Here is a 19,096-nt window from a genome sequence, read left to right on the forward strand (position 1 = left end):
TGTCCCTAGGTCTGAAGTGGGTCTCTTGTAGACAGCATATATACGGGTCTTGTTTTTGTATCCATTCAGCCAGTCTGTGTCTTTTGGTGGGAGTGTTTAATCCATTTACATTTAAGGTAATTATTGATATGTATTTTCCTATTCCCGTTTTCTTAAATGTTTTGGGTTTGTTATTGTAGGTCTTTTCCTTCTCTTGTGTTTCTTGCCTAGAGAAGTTCCTTTAGCATTTGTTGTAAAGCTGGTGTGGTGGTGCTGAACGCTCTCAGCTTTTGCTTGTTTGTAAATATTTTAATTTCTCCGGCAAATCTGAATGAGAATCTTGCTGGGTAGAGTAATCTTGGTTGTAGGTTTTTGTCCTTCATCACTTTAAATATGTACTGCCACTCCCTTCTGGCTTGCAGAGTTTCTGCTGAAAGATCAGCTGTTAACCTTATGGGGTTTCCTTGTGTGTTATTTGTTGTTTTTCCCTTGCTGCTTTTAATACGTTTTCTTTGTGTTTAATTTTTGATAGTGTGATTAATATGTGTCTTGTTGTGTTTCTCCTTGGATTTATACTGTATGGGACTCTCTGTGCTTCCTGGACTTGATTAACTATTTCCTTTCCCATATTAAGGAAGTTTTCATCTATAATGTCTTCAAATATTTTCTCAGTCCCTTTCTTTTTCTCTTCTTCTTCTGGGACCCCTATAATTCGAATGTTGGTGCATGTAATGTTGTCCCAGAGGTCTCTGAAAGTGTCCTCAGTTCTTTTCATTCTTTTTTGTTATTCTGCTCTACAGTGGTTATTTCCACTATTTTATCTTCCAGGTCACTTATCCGTTCTTCTGCCTCAGTTATTCTGCTATTGATCCCTTCTAGAGTGTTTTAAATTTCATTTATTGTGTTGTTCATCATTGCTTGTTTCCTCTTTAGTTCTTCTAGGTCCTTGTTAAATGTTTCTTGCATTTTCTCTATTCTATTTCCAAGATTTTGGATCATCTTTACTCTCATTATTCTGAATTATCTTTCAGGTAAACTGCCTATTTCCTCTTCATTTGTTAGGTCTGCTGGGTTTTTCCCTTGCTCCTTCATCTGCTGTGTGTTTTCTGTCTTCTCATTTTGCTTATCTTACTGTGTTTTGGGTCTCCTTTTTGCAGGCTGCAGGTTCGTAGTTCCCATTGTTTTTGGTGTCTGTCCCCAGTGGCTAAGGTTGTTTCAGTGGGTTGTGTAGGCTTCTTGGTGGAGGGGACTGGTGCCTGTGTTCTGGTGGATGCAGCTGGATCTTGTCTTTTTGGTGGGCAAGTCTACATCTTGTGGTGTGTTTTGGGGTGTCTGTGGCCTTATTAAGATTTTAGGCAGCCTCTCTGCTAATGGATGGGGCTGTGTTCCTGTCTTGCTAGTTGTTTGGCATAGTGTGTCCAGCACTGTAGGTTGCTGGTCGTTGAATGAAGCTGGGTCTTGGTGTTGAGATGGAGATCTCTGGGAGATTTTCGCCATTTGATATTACATGGAGCTAAGAGGTGTCTTGTGGACCAGTGTCCTGAAGTTGGCTCTCCCACCTCAGAGGCACAGCACTGACTCCTGGCTGGAGCACCAAGAGCCTTTCATCCACATGCCTCAGAATAAAATGGAGAGAAAATGAAAGAAAGAAAGGGAAAGAAAGAGATAAAAAAAAGAAACAAAGAAAGAAGATAACATAATATAAAGTAAGATAACATAAAATGAAGTTATAATAAAAAGTAAAAAATAATTATTAAGAAAAAATTTTTAAAAGTAAAAACCAAAAAAAAAAAAAAAAGAAAAAGAAAACAGATGCACAGAACCCTAGGACAAATGGTGAAAGCAAAGCTTTATGGACAAAATCTGACACAGAAGCATACACATAACACTCTCACAAAAAGAGGAAAAGGGTAAAAATTAATATATCTTGCTCCCAAAGTCCACCTCCTCAATTTGGGTTGATTCGTTGTCTATTCAGGTATTCCACAGATGCAGGGTACATCAAATTGATTGTGGAGATTTAATCTGCTGCTCCTGAGGCTGCTGGGAGAGAATTCCCTTTCTCTTCTTTGTTTGCACAGTTCCTGGGATTCAGCTTTGGATTTGGACCCGCCTCTGCTGGTAGGTGGCCTGAGGGCGTCTGTTCTTTGCTCAGACAGGACGGGGTTAAAGGAGCAGCTGATTCGAGGGCTCTGGCTCTCTCAGGCCGGGGGGAGGGAGGGGTACGGATGCAGGGCGAGCCTGCGGCGCCAGAGGCCAGCGTGATGTTGCAGCAGCCTGATACGCGCTGTGCCTTCTCCCGGGGACATTGTCCCTGGATCACGGGACCCTGGCAGTGGCGTGCTGCCCAGGCTCCTGGCAGGGGAGGTGTGGATAGTGACCTGTGCTTGCACACAGGATTCTTGGTGGCTGCAGCAGCAGCCTTAGCGTCCTATGCCCGTCTCTGTGGTCCGCGCTGGTAGCCGTGGCTCGCGCCTGTCTCTGTAGCTCCTTTAAGCAGCGCTCTGAATCCCCTCTCCTCGCGCTCTAGGAAACAAAGAGGCAAGAAAAAGTCTCTTGCCTCTTCGGCAGCTCCAGACTTTTTCTCGGACTCCCTCCCAGCTAGCCGTGGCGCACTAGCCCCCTTCAGGCTGTGTACACGCCGCCAACCCCAGTCCTCTCCCTGCGATCCCACCAACGCCCGAGCCTCAGCTCCCAGCCCCCGCCCATCCTGGCGGGTGAGCCGACAAGCCTCTCGGGCTGGTGAGTGCTGGTCGGCACCGATCCTTTATGCGGGAATCTCTCCGCTTTGCCCTCCGCACCCCTGTTGCTGCGCTGTCCTCCGTGGCTCCGAAACTTCCCCCCTCCTCCACCCGCAGTCTCTGCCTGGGAAGGGGCTTCCATTGTGTGGAAACCTTTCCTCCTTCACAGCTCCCTCCCACTGGTGCAGGTCCTGTCCCTATTCTTTTGTCCCTGTTTTTTCTTTTTTCTTTTGCCCTACCCAGGTACCTGGGGAGTTTCTTGCCTTTTGGGATGTCTGAGGTCTTCTGCCAGCAGTTCAGTGGGTGTTCTATAGGAGCAGTTCCACGTGTAGAGGTATTTCTGATGTATCTGTGGGGAGGAAGGTGATCTCCGCATCTTACTCTTCTGCCATCTTCCATCTCCTCCTCATCAGTGTCTTATAGTTTTCTGCATAGAGGTTTTTTGTCTCCTTAGGTTGGTTTATTCCTAGGAATTTTATTCTTTTTGTTGCAATGGTAAATGGGAGTGTTTCCTTAATTTCTCTTTCAGATTTTTCATCATTAGTGTATAGGAATGCAAGAGATTTCTGTGCATTAATTTTGTATCCTGCTACTTTACCAAATTCATTGATTAGCTCTAGTAGTTTTCTGGTAGCATTTTAGGATTCTCTATGTGTAGTATCATATCATCTGCAAACAGGGACAGTTTTACTTCTTCTTTTCCAATTTGTATTCCTTTTATTTCTATTTCTTCTCTGATTGCTGTGGCTAAAACTTCCAAAACTATGTTGAATAATACTGCTGCGAGTGGACAACCTTGTCTTGTTCCTGTCTTAGAGGAAATGTTTTCAGTTTTTCACCATTCAGAACAATGTTGCCTGTGGGTTTGTCATATATGGCCTTTATTATGTTGAGGCAAGTTCCCTCTATGCCTACTTTCTGGAGGGTTTTTATCATAAATGGGCGTTGAATTTTGTCAAAAGCTTTTTCTGCATCTATTGAGATTATCATATGATTTTTATCCTTCAATTTGTTAATATGGTATATCACATTGATTGATTTGCGCATTTTGAAGAATCCTTGCATTCCTGGGATAAAACCCCCTTGATCATGGTGTTTGATCCTTTAAATGTGCTGTTGGATGCTGTTTACTAGTATTATGTTGAGGATTTTGACATCTGTGGTCATCAATGATATTGGCCTGTAGTTTTCTTTTTTTGTGACATCTTTTTCTGCTTTTGGTATCAGGGTTATGGTGGACTTTTAGAATGAGTTTGGGGGTGTTCCTCACTCTGCTATATTTTGGAAGAGTTTGAGAAGGATAGATTTTAGCTCTTCTCTAAATGTTTGATACAATTCGCCTGAGCAGCCATCTGGTCCTGGGCTTTTATTTGTTGAAAGATTTTTAATCACAGTCTCAATTTCAGCACTTGTGTTTGGTCTGTTTATATTTTCTATTTCTTCCTGGTTCAGTCACAGAAGGTTGTGCTTTTCTAAGAATTTGTCCATTTCTTCCAGAATGTCCTTATTATTGGCACATAGTTGCTTATAGTAATCTCTCATGATCTTTTGTATTTCGGCAGTGTCAGTTGTTACTTCTTTTTCATTTCTAATTCTGTTGATTTGATTCTTTTCCCTTTTTTTCTTGATGAGTCTTGCTAATGGTTTATCAATTTTGTCTACCTTCTCCAAGAACCAGCTTTAATTTTATTGATCTTTGCTATTGTTTCCTTCATTTGTTTTTCATTTTTTCTCCTCTAATTTTTATGATTTCTTTCCTTCTGCTAATTTTGGGGTTTTTTTGTTCTCATTTCTCTAATTGCTTTAGGTTTAAGGTTAGGCTGTTTATTTGAGACTTTTCTTGTTTCTTGGGGTAGGATTGTATTGCTATAAACTTCCCTCTTATAACAGCTTTTGCTGCATCCCATAGTTTTGGGGTAGTTGTGTTTTCATTGTCATTTATTTCTAAGTTTTTTTTTTATTTCTTCAGTGACCTCTTTGTTACTTAGTAGCATATTGTTCAGCCATGACGTGTTTGTATTTTTTACATTTTTTTCCTTGTAATTGATATCTACTCTCATATTGCTGTGGTCAGAAAAGATACTTGATACAATTTCAATTTTCTTTAATTTACCAAGGCTTGATTTGTGACCCAGGATATGAGATATCCTGAAGAATATTCCATGAGGATTTGAGAAGAAAGTGTATTCTGTTGTTTATGGATGGAATGTCCTATAAATATCAATTAAGTCCATCTTGTTTAATGTGTCCATTAATGCTTCTGTTTCCTTATTTATTTTCATTTTGGATGATCTGTCCATTTGTGAAACTGGGGTGTTAAAATCCATTACTATTATTGTGCTACTGTTGATTTCCCCTTTTGTGGCTGTTAGCATTTGCCTTATGTATTGAGGCGCTCCAATGTTCAGTGCATAAATATTTACAATTGTTACATCTTCTTCTTGGATTGATCACTTGATCATTATGAAGTGTCCTTCTTTGTCTCTTGTAATATTCTTTATTTTAAAGTCTCTTTTGTCTTATATTAGAATTGCTACTCCAGCTTTATTTCGATTTCCATTTTCTTGCAATATCTTTTTCCATCCCCTCACTTTCAGTCTGTTTGTGTCCCTAGGTCTGAAGTGGGTCTCTTGTAGACAGCATATATACGGGTCTTGTTTTAGTATCCATTAAGCCAGTCTGTGTCTTTTGGTTGGAGCATCTAATCCTTTTACATTTAAGGTAATTATCGATATGTATGTTCCTGTTACCATTTTGTTAATTGTTTTGGGTTTGTTTTTGTAGGTTTTTTCCTTCTCTTGTGTTACCTGCCTAGAAAAGTTCCTTTAGCATTTGTTGTAAAGCTGGTTTGCTGGTGCTTCATTCTCTTAGCTTTTGCTTGTCTGTAAAATTTTTAAATTCTCCATCGAAGCTGAATGAGATCCTTGCTGGGTAGAGTAATCTTGGTTGTAGGTTTTTCCCTTTCATCACTTTAAATATATCCTGCCACTCCCTTCTGGCTTGCAGAATTTCTGCTGACAGATCAACTGTTAACGTTATGGGGATTCCCTTGTACGTCATTTGTTGCTCTTCCCTTGTTCCTTTTAATATTTTTTATTGTATTTAATTTTTGATAGTTTGATTATATATATCTTGGTGTGTTTCACCTTGGATTTATCCTCTATGGCTCTCTCTGTTCTTCCTGGACTTGACTGACCATTTCTTTTCCCATATTAGGAAAGTTTTCAACTATAATCTCTTCAAGTATTTTCTCAGTCCCTTTCTTTTTCTCTTCTTCTGGGACCCCTATAATTCGAATGTTGGTGCATTTAATGTTGTCCCAGAATTCTCTGAGACTGTCCTCATTTCTTTTTATTCTTTTTTCTTTATTCTGATCTGCGGTAGTTATTTCCACTCTTCTATCTTCCAGGTCATTTGTCCGTTCCTCTGCCTCAGTTATTCTGCTATTGATTCCTTCTAAAGAATTTTTATTTTCATTTATAGCATTGTTCATCATTATTTGTTTGCTCTTTAGTTCGTCTAAATCCTTCTTAAACACTTCTTGTATTTTCTCCATTCTATTTCCAGGATTTGGGATCATCTTTATTATTTACTCTGAATTCTTTTTAGGTATACTGCCTATTTTGTCTTCATTTGTTTAGTCTGGTGGGTTTTTAACCTTCTCCTTCATCTGCTGTGTATTTCTCTGTCTTCTCATTTTGCTTAACTTACTGTGTTTGGGGTTCCTTTTTCGCAGGCTGCAGGTTCGTAGTTCTCATTGTTTTTGGTGTCTGCCCCAAGTGGGTTAAGTTGGTACAGTGGGTTGTATAGTCTTCCTTTTTGAGAGGACTGGTGCCTGTTTTCTGGTGGATGAAGCTGGTCTTTTCTTTCTGGAGGTCAGGACCACATCTGGTAGTGTGTTTTAGGGTGTCTGTGACCTAATTATGATTTTAGGCAGCCACTGCTAATGTGTAGCATTATGTTCCTGTCTAGCTAGTTGTTTGGCATGGGGTGTACAGAACTGGATTTTGCTGATTATTGAGTGGAGCTGGGCCTTAGCTGATGGAGATCTCTGGCCAATTGATATTTCATGGGGCCAGGAGGTCTCTGGTGGTCCAGTGTCCTGAACTCTGCTCTCCCACCTTAGAGGCTCAGGCCTGACACCCAGGAAGAGCACCAAGACCCTGACAGCCACACGGCCAGGTACATGGGGAGTTTCCTGCCCTTTGGGAAGTCTGAGGTCTTCTGCCAGTGTTCAGTAGCTGTTCTGTAGGAGTTGTTACACATGGAGATGTATTTTTGATGTATTTGTGGGGAGGAAGGTGATCTCCACTTCTTACACCTCTGCCATCTTGAAGGTCCTCCATCTTTGATTTCTTTCATCAGTATCTTATACTTTTCTTAGTACAGGTCTTTTGCCTCCTTAGGTAGGTTTGTTCCTACGTATTTTATTCTTTTTGATGCAATGGTAAATGGGATTGGTTCCTTGATTTCTCTTTCTGATCTTTCATTGTTAGTGTATAGGAATGCAAGAGATTTCTGTGCATTAATTTTGTATCCTGAAACTTTACCAAATTCATTGATGAGCTCTAAGAGTTTTATGGTAGCATATTTAGGATTTTCTATGTATAGTATCATGTCATGTGCAAACAGTGACAATTTTACTTCTTTTCCAATTTGGATTCGTTTCTTTCTTTTTCTTCTCTGATAGCCATGGCTAGGACTTCTAAATCTATGTTGAGTAAAAGTGGAGAGAATGGGCATCCTTGTCTTGTTTCTGATCTTAGAGGAAATGCTTTCAGTTTTTCACCTTTGAGAATGATATCTTCTGTGGGTTTGTCATATATGGCCTTTAGTATGTTGAGGTATGTTCCTTCTATGCCCACTTTCTGGAGAATTTTTATCTTAAATGGGGTTTAATTTTGTCAAAAGATATTTCTGCATATATTGAGATGATCATACGGTTTTTATTCTTCAGTTTGTTAGTGTGGTGTTGCACATTGATTGATTTGCATATATTGAGGAATCCTTGCATCCCTGGGATAAATCCCACGTGATCAGTGTGTATGATCCTTTTAATGTGTTGTTGGACTTGGTTTGCTAATATTTTGTTGAGGATATTTTCATCTATGTTCATCAGTGATATTGGCCTGTAATTTGCTTTTTTTATGATATCTTTGTCTCATTTTGGTATCATGGTGATGGTGGCCTTGTAGAATGAGCTTGGGAGTATTCCACTTTCTGCAATTTTTGGAAGACTTTCAGAAGTATGGGTGTTAACTCTTCTCTAAATGTTTGATAGAATTCACCTGTGAAGTCATATGTTGCTGGACTTTTGTTTGTTGGATATCTTTTAATCAGAGTTTCCGTTTCGGTATTTGTGATTAGTCTGTTCATATTTTCTATTTCTTCTTGGTTCAGTCTTGGAAAGTTGTACTTTTCTAAGAATTTGTTCATTTCTTATATGTTGGCCATTTTATTGTCATATAGTTGATTGTAGTAGTCTCTTATGATCCTTTGTATTCCTGTGGTGTCAGTAACAATTCCGTCTTTAAGGCATGTTTCTCTTCTCACATTTTATTATAGCCAGAAGGAGCCAAGCCACTCTTTCAGAACTTTGCTTAGAAATTGCCTCAGCTAAATATCCAATTTTATTTCCTATGAGTTGTATCTTCCAAAAAACACTAGAACACAAACCCAATTTAGCCAAGTGCTTTGCCACTTTATAACAATGATTACCTTTCCTCCATTGTCCAGTAACATGTTCCTCATTTACAACTGAGACTTCATCAGAATGGTCTTTACCATCCATATTTCTACTAACATTCTGTTTAAGACTACTTAGGTATTCTCTAAGAAGACTGAGGCTTTTTCTAGAGCTCTCCTGTTTTTTTCTGAACCCTCACCAGAATGCCTTGAAAGTTCCCTTCACGAAAATGTAGGCTTTTTCTAGCATGCACCTCAAAACTCTTTCATCCTCTACCCAGTACACAGCTGCAAAGAAGCTTCCACATTTGTAGGTATATGTTATGATAGCACCCCAATTCTCAGTATTAGTTTCTGTCTTAATCTATTCTGGCTGCCATAACAAAAATACCATAGACTATATGGCTTAAACGACAAACCATAATTTCTCACAGTTCTGGAGGCTGAAAAGTCCAGGATCAAGGTGCTGGCAGATTTACTGTGTGGTAAGGGTCTGCTTCCTGTTTTATAGATAGCCACCTTCTCTCTGTATCCTTTCATAGTAGAAGGGGTGAAAGATCTCTCTGGGGTCCCTTTAATAAGGGCACTAATTCCATTCATGTGGTTTCTTCCTTCATGATTTAATCACTTCCTAAAGGTCCCCACCTCCAAATACTATCATGTTGGGGATTAGATTTCAACATACAAATTTGGCAGGGGATGGGGAAGACACAAACATTCAGTCTGTATCAACATCAACACTAGAAATATTCTCAGAGATAAAGAGACACATTATATAATGATGAAGAGATCAATTCTACAAGAAGACCTAACAATACTAAATGTATATGCCCTTAACAAAAGAACTTCCAAATACATGAAACAAAATTGATAGAACTATAAGAAGTAGACAAATCCACAATTATAGTTGGAGACCTCAACACTGCTCTCTCAATTTATAGAACAAATAAAGAGAAAATCAATAAGAATAGAGAAGTACTGAACAACACTATCAACTAACTGGATCTAACTGACATTTTTAGAACACTCTAACCTGCACCAGCAGAATATATGCTTTTCTTCAAGTGCACAGGGAATGTGCACCAGGATAAACCATATTCTGAGCCATAAAATAAACTTAACAAATCTAAACCAGTTGACAGCATGTAAAGTGTGTCCTATAGTATAATGGAATTGAGCTGGAAAACAATGACTGAAAACTATCTGAAAAACAGCCAAATATTTGATAATTAAACAACACCCATATTTGAAAGAGGAAATCACAAAGAAATATAAATACATTTTGAATTGAATTTAAAAAGCATATATATCAAAACTTATGGAAATCACCTAAACCAGTGCATCAAGGGAAATTTGTACCATAAATGCTTTTATATAAGATTTAAAAGATCTCATATTAATTATCTATGATTTAATCTTATGAAGGAAGAAAAAAAGAGCAAACTAAATGAGAAGAAAACCAGATAGGAAGAGACCTTCAAGACAGTGGAGGAGTAAGACGTGAAGATCACCTTACTCCCCATAAATACATCAAAAATACATCTACATGTGGAACAACTCCTACAGAATACCTACTGAACCCTGGCAGAAGTCCTCAGACTTCCCAAAGGCAAGAAAATCCCCACATACCTGAGTAGGGCAAAAGAAAAAACAGGGTCAAAGAATAGGGATGTGACCCACACCTCTGGGAGGGAGCTGTGAAGGAGAAGAAGTTTCCAAACACTAGGGAGCCGCTTCACTGGTGGGGGCAGGGGGTGGTTGCGGGAGAATGATCAGAGCCACAAAGGAGAGTGCAGCAACAGGGGTGCAAAGGGCAAAGCAGAGAGATTCTGGCACAGAGGATCGGTGCCGACCAGCACTCACCAGCCCAAGAGGCTTGTCTGCAAACTCACTGGGGCAGGCAGCTGCTGGGAGCTGAGGCTCGGGCTTCAGTCGGATCCCAGGGAGAGGACTGGGTTTTGCTGCGTGAACACAGCCTGAAGGGGGCTAGTGCATCACGGCTAGCTGGGAGGGAGTCCAGGAAAAAGTCTGGAGCTGCCGAAGAGGCAAGAGACTTTTTCTTGCCTCTTTGTTTCCTGGTGCGCGAGGATAGGGGATTAAGAGCACCACTTAAAGGAGCTCCAGAGATGGGCGCGAAGTGCGGCTATCAGCGCGGACCCCACAGGTGGGCATGAGACGCTAAGGCTGCTGCTGCTGCCACCAAGAAGCCTGTGAGCAAGCACAGGTCACTATCCACACCTGCCCTCCCAGGAGCCTGTGCAGCCCGCCACTGCCAGTGTCCCGTGATCCAGGGACAACTTCCCCAGGAGAATGCATGACGTGCCTCAGGCTGGTGCTATGTCATGGCGGCCTCTGCTGCCACAGGCTCGCCCTGTATCCGTACCCTTCCCCCACCCCGGCCTGAGTGAGCAGAGCCCCCAAATCAGCTGCTCCGTTAACCCCGTCCTGTCTGAGCAAAGAACAGACACCCTCAGGCGACCTACACACAGAGGTGGGTCCAAATCCAAAGCTGAACCCCAGGAGCTGTGTGAACAAAGAAGAGAAAGGGAAATTTCTCCCAGCAGCCTGAGGAGCAGTGGAGTAAATCTCCACAATCAACATGATGCATCTGTGGAATACCTGAATAGACAACGAATCATACCAAATTGAGTAGGTGGACTTTGGGAGCAAAGGTATATATATTTTTTTCCCGCTTTTTTCTGAGTGTGTATGTGTATGCTTCTGTGTGTGATTTTGTCTGTATAGCTTTGATTTTACCATTTGTCCTAGGGTTCTGTCTGTCCGCTTTTTTAGTGGTTTTTTTTTTGGTATAGTTTTTAGCATTTGTTATCATTGGTGTAATGGTATTTTGGTTTGCTTGCTGTCTTCTTTCTTTCTTTTATTTTTAAATTTTTTAAAATAATTCTTTATTAATTTCATTTTAATAACTTTATTTTATTTTAATTAATATTATTTTACTTTATTTTATTTTATTTTATCTTCTTCCTTCTTTCTTTCTTTTTTTTTCTAACTTTTATCCTAAGCCATGTGGATGACAGGCTCTTGGTGCTCCAGCCAGGAGTCAGCGCTGTGCCTCTGAGGTGAGAGAGCCAAGTTCAGGACATTGGTCCACAAGAGTCCTCCCAGCTCCACGTCATATCAAATGGCGAAAATCTCCCAGAGATCTCCATCTCAACGCCAAGACCCAGAACTATTCAATGACCAGCAAGCTCCAATGCTGGACACCCTATGCCAAACAACTAGCAAGACAAGAACAGAGGTACACCCATAGCAGAGAGGCCTAAGATCAAAATAAGGCCACAGACACACCAAAGCACACCACCAGACGTGGACCTGCCTACCAGAAAGACAAGATCCAGCCTCATCCACCAGAACACAGGCACTAGTCCCCTCCACCAGTAAACCTACAAAACCCACTGAACCAACCTTAGCCACTGGGGGCAGACACCAAAAAAAACGGGAAATGCCAACCTGCAGCCTGTGAAAAGGAGACCCCAAACACAGTAAGTTAAGCAAAGTGAGAAGACAGAGAAACACACAGCAAATGAAGGAACAAGGTAAAAACACACCAGACCAAACAAGTGAAGAGGAAATAGGCACTCTACCTGAAAAAGAATTCAGAATTATGATAGTAAAGATGATCCAAAATCTTGGAAATAGAATGGAGAATATTCAAGAAACGTTTAAAAAGGACCTAAAAGAACTAAAGAGCAAACAAACAGTGATGAACAACACAATAAATGAAATTAAAAATTCTCTAGAAGGGATCAAGAGCAGAAAAACTGAGGCAGAAGAACGGATAAGTGACCTGGAAGATAAAATAGTGGAAATAACTACTGCAGAGCAGAATAAAGAAAAAAGAATGAAAAGAATAGAGGACAGACTCAGAGACCTCTGGAACAACATTAAATGCACCAACATTCGAATTATAGGGGTCTCAGAAGAAGAAGAGAGAGAGAAAGTGTCTGAGAAAATATTTGAAGATATTATAGTTGAAAACTTCCATAATATGGGAAAAGAAATACTTAATCAAGTCCAGGAAGCACAGAAAGTCCCATAGAGGATGAATCCAAGGAGAAACACACCAAGACACATATTAATCAAACTATCAAAAATTAAATACAAAGAAAAAATAATAAAAACAACAAGGGAAAAACAACAAATAACTCACAAGGGAATTTCCATAAGGTTAGCAGCTGATCTTTCAGCAGAAACTCTGCAAGCCAGAAGGGAGTGGCAGGACATATTTAAAGTGATGAAGCAGAAAAACCTACAACCAAGATTACTCTACCCAGCAAGGATCTCATTCAGATTTGACAGAGAAATTAAAACATTTACAGTTAAGCAAAATGTAAGAGAATTCAACACCACCAAACCAGCTTTACAACAAATGCTAAAGGAACTTCTCTAGGCAGGAAGCACAAGAGAAGGAAAAGACCTACTATAACAAACCCAATTAAGAAGATGGTAATAGGAATATACATATTGATAATTACCTTAAATGTAAATGGATTAAATGCTCCAACAAAAATATGTAGACTGGCTGAGTGGATACCAAAACAAGACCCATATATATGCTGTCTACAAGAGACCCACTTCAGACCTAGGGACACATACAGACTGAAAGTGAGGGGATGGAAAAAAATTTTCCATGCAAATGGAAATCAAAAGAAAGCTGGAGTAGCAATTCTCATATCTGAAAAATAGACTTTAAAACAAAGACTATTACAAGAGACAAAGAATGGCACTACATAATGATCAAGGAATCAATCCAAGAAGAAGATATAACAATTGTAAATATATATGCACCCAACATAGGAGCACCTCAATACATAAAGCAAATGCTAAGAGCCATCAAAGGTGAAATTGAGAGTAACACAATCATAGTAGGGGACTTTAACACCCCACATTCACCAATGGACACATCATCCAAAATGAAAATCATTAAGGAAACACAAGCTTTAAGTGATACATTAAACAAGATGGACTTAATTGATATTTATAAGAAATTCCATCCAAAAACAACAGAATACACTTTCTTCTCAAGTGCTCACAGAACATTCTCCAGGATAGATCATATCTTGTGTCACAAATCAAGCCTTGGTAATTTTAGGAAAATTGAAATCATATCAAGTATCTTTTCTGAGAACAGCACTGTGAGACTGAATATCAATTACTGGAAAAAATCTGTAAAAAATACAAACACATGGAGGCCAAAAAATACACTCCTTAATAACCAAGAGATCACTGAAGAAATCAAAGGGGTAATGAAAAATTACCTAGAAACAAATGACAATAAGAACATGATGACACAAAACCTATGGGATGCAGCAAAAGACGTTATAAGAGGGAAGATTTTAGCAATACAATCCTACCTTAAGAAACAAGGAACACCTCAAATAAACAACCTAACCTTACACCTAAAGCAAATAGAGGAAGAAGAACAAAAAAACCCTAAAGTTAGCAGAAGGAAAGAAATCATAAAGATCAGATCAGAAAGAAATGAAAAAGAAATGAAGGAAGCAATAGCAAAGATCAGTAATAATAAAAGCTGGTTCTTTGAGAAGATAAACAAAATTGATAAACCATTAGCCAGACTCATCAAGAAAAAGAGGGAGAAAAGTCAAGTCAATACAATTACAAATGAAAAAGGAGAAGTAACAAATGGCACTGCAGAAATACAAAGGATCATGAGAGATTACTACAATCAACTATATGCCAATAAAATGAACAACCTGGAAAAAATGGACAAATTCTTAGAAATGCACAACCTTCCGAGACTGAACCAGGAAGAAACAGAAAATATGAACAGACCAATCACAATCACTGAAATTGAAACTGTGATTAAGAATCTTCCAATAAACAAAAGCCCAGGACCAGATGGCATCACAGGCGAATTCTATCAAACATTTAGAGAAGAGCTAACACCTATCCTTGTCAAACTCTTCTGAAATATAGCAGAGGGAGGAACTCTCCCAAACTCATTCTACGAGGCAACCATGACCCTGATACCAAAACCAGACAAAGATGTCACAAAGAAAGAAAACTACAGGCCAATATCACTGATGAACACACATGCAAAAATCCTCAACAAAATACTAGCAAACAGAATTCAACAGCACATTAAAAGGATCATACACCATGATCAAGTGGGGTTTATCCCAAGAATGCAAGGATTCTTCAATATATGCAAACCAATCAATGTGATACACCATATTAACAAACTGAAGGAGAGAAACCATATGATCATCTCAATCGATGCAGAGAAAGCTTTCAACAAAATTCAACACCATTTATGATAAAAACCCTGCAGAAAGTAGGCATAGAGGGAACTTTCCTCAACATAATAAAGGCCATATATGACAAACCCACAGCCAACATCATCCTCAATGGTGAAAAACTGAAACCATTTCCACTAAGATCAGAAACAAGACAAGGTTGCCCACTCTCACCACTATTATTCAACATAGTTTTGGAAGTTTTAGACACAGCAATCAGAGAAGAAAAAGAAATAATAAGAATCCAAATAGGAAAAGAAGAAGTAAAGCTGTCACTGTTTGCAGGTGACATGATACTCTAAATAGAGAATCCTAAAGATGCTACCAGAAAACTACTAGAGCTAATCAATGAATTTGGTAAAATAGCAGGATACAAAATTAATGCACAGAAATCTCTGGCATACCTATATACTAATGATGAAAAATCTGAAAGTGAAATTAAGAAAACACTCCCATTTACCATTGCAACAAAAAGAATAAAATATCTAGGAATAAACGTACTTAAGGAGACAAAAGTCCTGTAGGCAGAAAATTATAAGACACTGATGAAAGAAATTAAAGATTATACAAATAGATGGAGAGATATGCCATGTTCTTGGATTGGAAGAATCAACATTGTGAAAATGACTCTACTACCCACAGCAATCTACACATTCAATGAAATCCCTGCTCAAATTGCCTCCGGCATTTTTCACAGAACTAGAACAGAACATTTCACACTTTGTATGGAAGCACAAAAGACCCCGAATAGCCAAAGCAATCTTGAGAGCGAAAAATGGAGCTGGAGGGAGTACTCCAATTCCACGGAGGAGAGCAAATTTCATCACAATGCCAGCCACCAGGAAGAGAGGTCCAAACACTTCTGCCCACTGCATCTTGGTATAGGAATCGCCAAGGAAAACACAACACAGTCAAGCACTGGGTGGAAAAATGCTTTAAATAAGGAAGAGAAGAGTCAGAGCAAGATCAGCACCAATAGTGTGCATAAGTTTCTACATGGCTAGTGGGTCCTCTTGGCAGTGGAAACAGGGCAATTAGCTTAGCACCCCTCTCTTATGCAGTAGAAGGACCCCTTCTCCTCCTGCATGGAGTCTGAAATACAGAAGCCTGTGGGACACTGACACACATACTAAAGCAGAACAAAGGAGGGCTCACTGAGTCTGAAATAGAGAAAGATGTTCCCATTCAAGGTGATAAACCCTGCATAGTCTGTGTAGGCACTTTATCTCTAGGTAAAGAAGTGTTCCAGGCCGAAGATCTATTCTTCTGTGGTTGCATGGGTGTCTTAAAGACTGCCCATGAGACTGTGTTCTTTCCTAACAAATATGCAAAAAAAATTTTTCATTAGATCACTAGACAAAGGGGATCTCAATAAAGTAAACATATTTTTTGCTGTATGATATTGAAGTCCTTAATAGGCTATACATTTACTCTTTAACTTTGTAAGCAATATAATTTTTAGCAAGAAATCCAAGAAAAAAAGGTTTCAAAGTAGATTCCTGTGTAACTTAATAAATCAGTCCACTTTACAGGTTTATTGACTGTATGTCACTTAAATTATTATTTTTTAAATTTTAGGCAGTATGTAGATAGCATAATTGACTGTCTGCCAGTGGCATTCCAGTTTCACAGTAGTAAAACCAAATTGTCTTCACATAAAGAGAATGTTTAGCTTTTTGCTTTCTATAACTGGCAAGATGGACATAGGAAAAAAGAAATACATCAAGTATATCCACATGTGGCATTGTTATTAAACCATAAGTACTTTAGAAAAAACTTTCAATTTACAACTATGCTTTTCCCCCAATCAGTCAAGTGAATCTTCCTTGTGACTGACTCTCAAAATAGTAACTTTGACTTTCATTTTAGTAAATTCTGTCATTATTTAGCACAAATCAGACAAATATTCCACTATATTGCAGATCAATATTAACTTAATCTTTGTTATTTTTAAGATTATTTTTGACTGGAACTGTATATCTAACATATATAAGGTATAAATTTATGACCCTGAAAAGTAGTCAATTCCATAATCCCAGGACACTGTGAAAGCTTATTTAACCAACTGCAACATGACCATTGGCAGACATCTAGATGAAACCAGAAGCTTATATTTAGTGTTGGGACATAAAATAAATGCAGACTAGAATAAATCAATATGAGTAATCCAGTTTTCATTATTAAATCAGCAGTGGGAAAAAGCAAAAGGTTTAAATTCCACTCAAGTTTTTGGGTTCAAAATCATCTTGTAATAAGAGAAATCTCCTAACCTATTGGTTGGTCTAAACTTCCTTACCATTTTAAAAAACTGTTAAATCCTCTTAAAGATGAACTTGATTGGAGTGAACGTGAACACATTATTATTAAAGCCACTAATAGTAAAGTAAAATATCAAAAAAACAAAAAACAAAAAAAAATGGAGCTGGAAAAATCAGGCTCGCTGACTTCAGACTAAACTACAAAGCTACAGTAATCAAGACAGTATGGTTCTGGCACAAAAACAAAAATATAGATCAATGGAACAGGATAGAAAGCCCAGAGATAAACCCATGCACATATGGTCACCTTATCTTTGATAAAGGAGGCAAGACTATACAGTGGAGAAAAGACAGCCTCTTCAATAAGTGGTGCTGGGAAAACTGGACAGGTACATGTAAAAGTATAAAATTAGAACACTCCTTAACACCATACACAAAAGTAAGCTCAAAATGGATTAAAGACCTATATATAAGGCCAGACACTATAAAACTCTTAGAGGAAAACATAGGCAGAACACCCTATGACATAAATCACAGCAAGGTCCTTTTTGACCCACCTCCTAGAGGAATGGAAATAAAAACAGAAATAAACAAATGGGACCTAATGAAACTTAAAACCTTTTGCACAGCAAAGGAAACCATAAACAAGACCAAAAGACAACCCTCAGGATGGGAGAAAATATTTGCAAATGAAGCAACTGACAAAGGATTAATCTCCAAAATTTACAAGCAGCTCATGCAGCTCAATAACAAAAAAACAAAGAACCCAATCCAAAAATGGGCAGAAGACCTAAATAGACATTTCTCCAAAGAAGATATACAGATTGCCAACAAACACATGAAAGAATGCTCAACATCATTAATCATTAGAGAAATGCAAAACAAATCTACAATGAGATATAATCTCACTCCGGTCAGAATGGTTATCTTCAAAAAATCTAGAAACAATAAATGCTGGAGAGGGTGTGGAGAAAAGGGCACACTCTTGCACTGTTGGTGGGAAAGTAAATTGATGCAGCCACTGTGGAGAACAGTATGGAGGTTCCTTAAAAAACTAAAAATAGAACTACCATATGACTCAGCAATCCCACTACTGGGCATATACCCTGAGAAAACCATAATTCAAAAATAGTCATGTACCAAAATGTTCATTGCAGCTCTATTTACAATAGCCACGACATGGAAGCAACCAAGAGTCCATCAACAGATGAATGGATAAAGAAGATGTGGCGCATATATACAATGGAATATTACTCAGCCATAAAAGAAACGAAATTGAGTTATTTGTAGTGAGGTGGATGGACCTAGAGTCTGTCATACAGAGTGAAGTAAATCAGAAAGAGAAAAACAAATACCGTATGCTAACACATATATATGGAATCTAAGGGAAAAAAAGGGTCATGAAGAACATAGGGGAAAGACAGGAATAAAGACACAGACCTACTAGAGAATGGACTTGAGGATATGGGGAGGGCGAAGGGTAAGCTGTGACAAAGTGAGAAAGTGGCATGGACATATATACACTACTAAATGTAAAATAGATAGCTAACGGGAAGAAGCCGCATAGCACATGAGATATCAGCTGATCAGGGAGATCAGCTCGGTTTTTTGTGACCACCTAGAGGGGTGGGATAGGGAGGGTCAGAGGGAGGGAGACACAAGAGGGAAGAGATATGGGGATATATGTATATGTATAACTGATTCACTTTGTTATAAAGCAGAAACTAACACACCAGTGTAAAGCAATTATACTCCAATAAAGATGTTAAGAAAAAAAAAAAAGATGATCTAGATCTTGGAAATAGAATGGGGGCATGGATTGAGAAGATGCAAGAAATGTTTAACAAGGACCTAGAAGAACTAAATAACAAACAATCAGTGATGAACAACATAATAACTGAAATGAAAAATACACTACAAGGAATCAATAGCAGAATAACTGAGGCAGAAGAAAGGATAAGTGAGCTGGAAGATAGAATGGTGCCAATAACCGCCATGGAGCAGAAAAAACAAAAAAGAATGAAAAGAAATGAGGACAGTATCAGAGACTCTGGGACAACATTAAATGCACCAACATTTGAATTATAGGCGTCCCAGAAGAAGAAGGGAAAGAGAAAGTGTCTGAGAAAATATTTCAATAGATTATAGTCAAAAA

This window comes from Balaenoptera acutorostrata, chromosome X (genome assembly GCF_949987535.1).
Source record: "Balaenoptera acutorostrata chromosome X, mBalAcu1.1, whole genome shotgun sequence".
NCBI lineage: Eukaryota > Metazoa > Chordata > Mammalia > Artiodactyla > Balaenopteridae > Balaenoptera > Balaenoptera acutorostrata.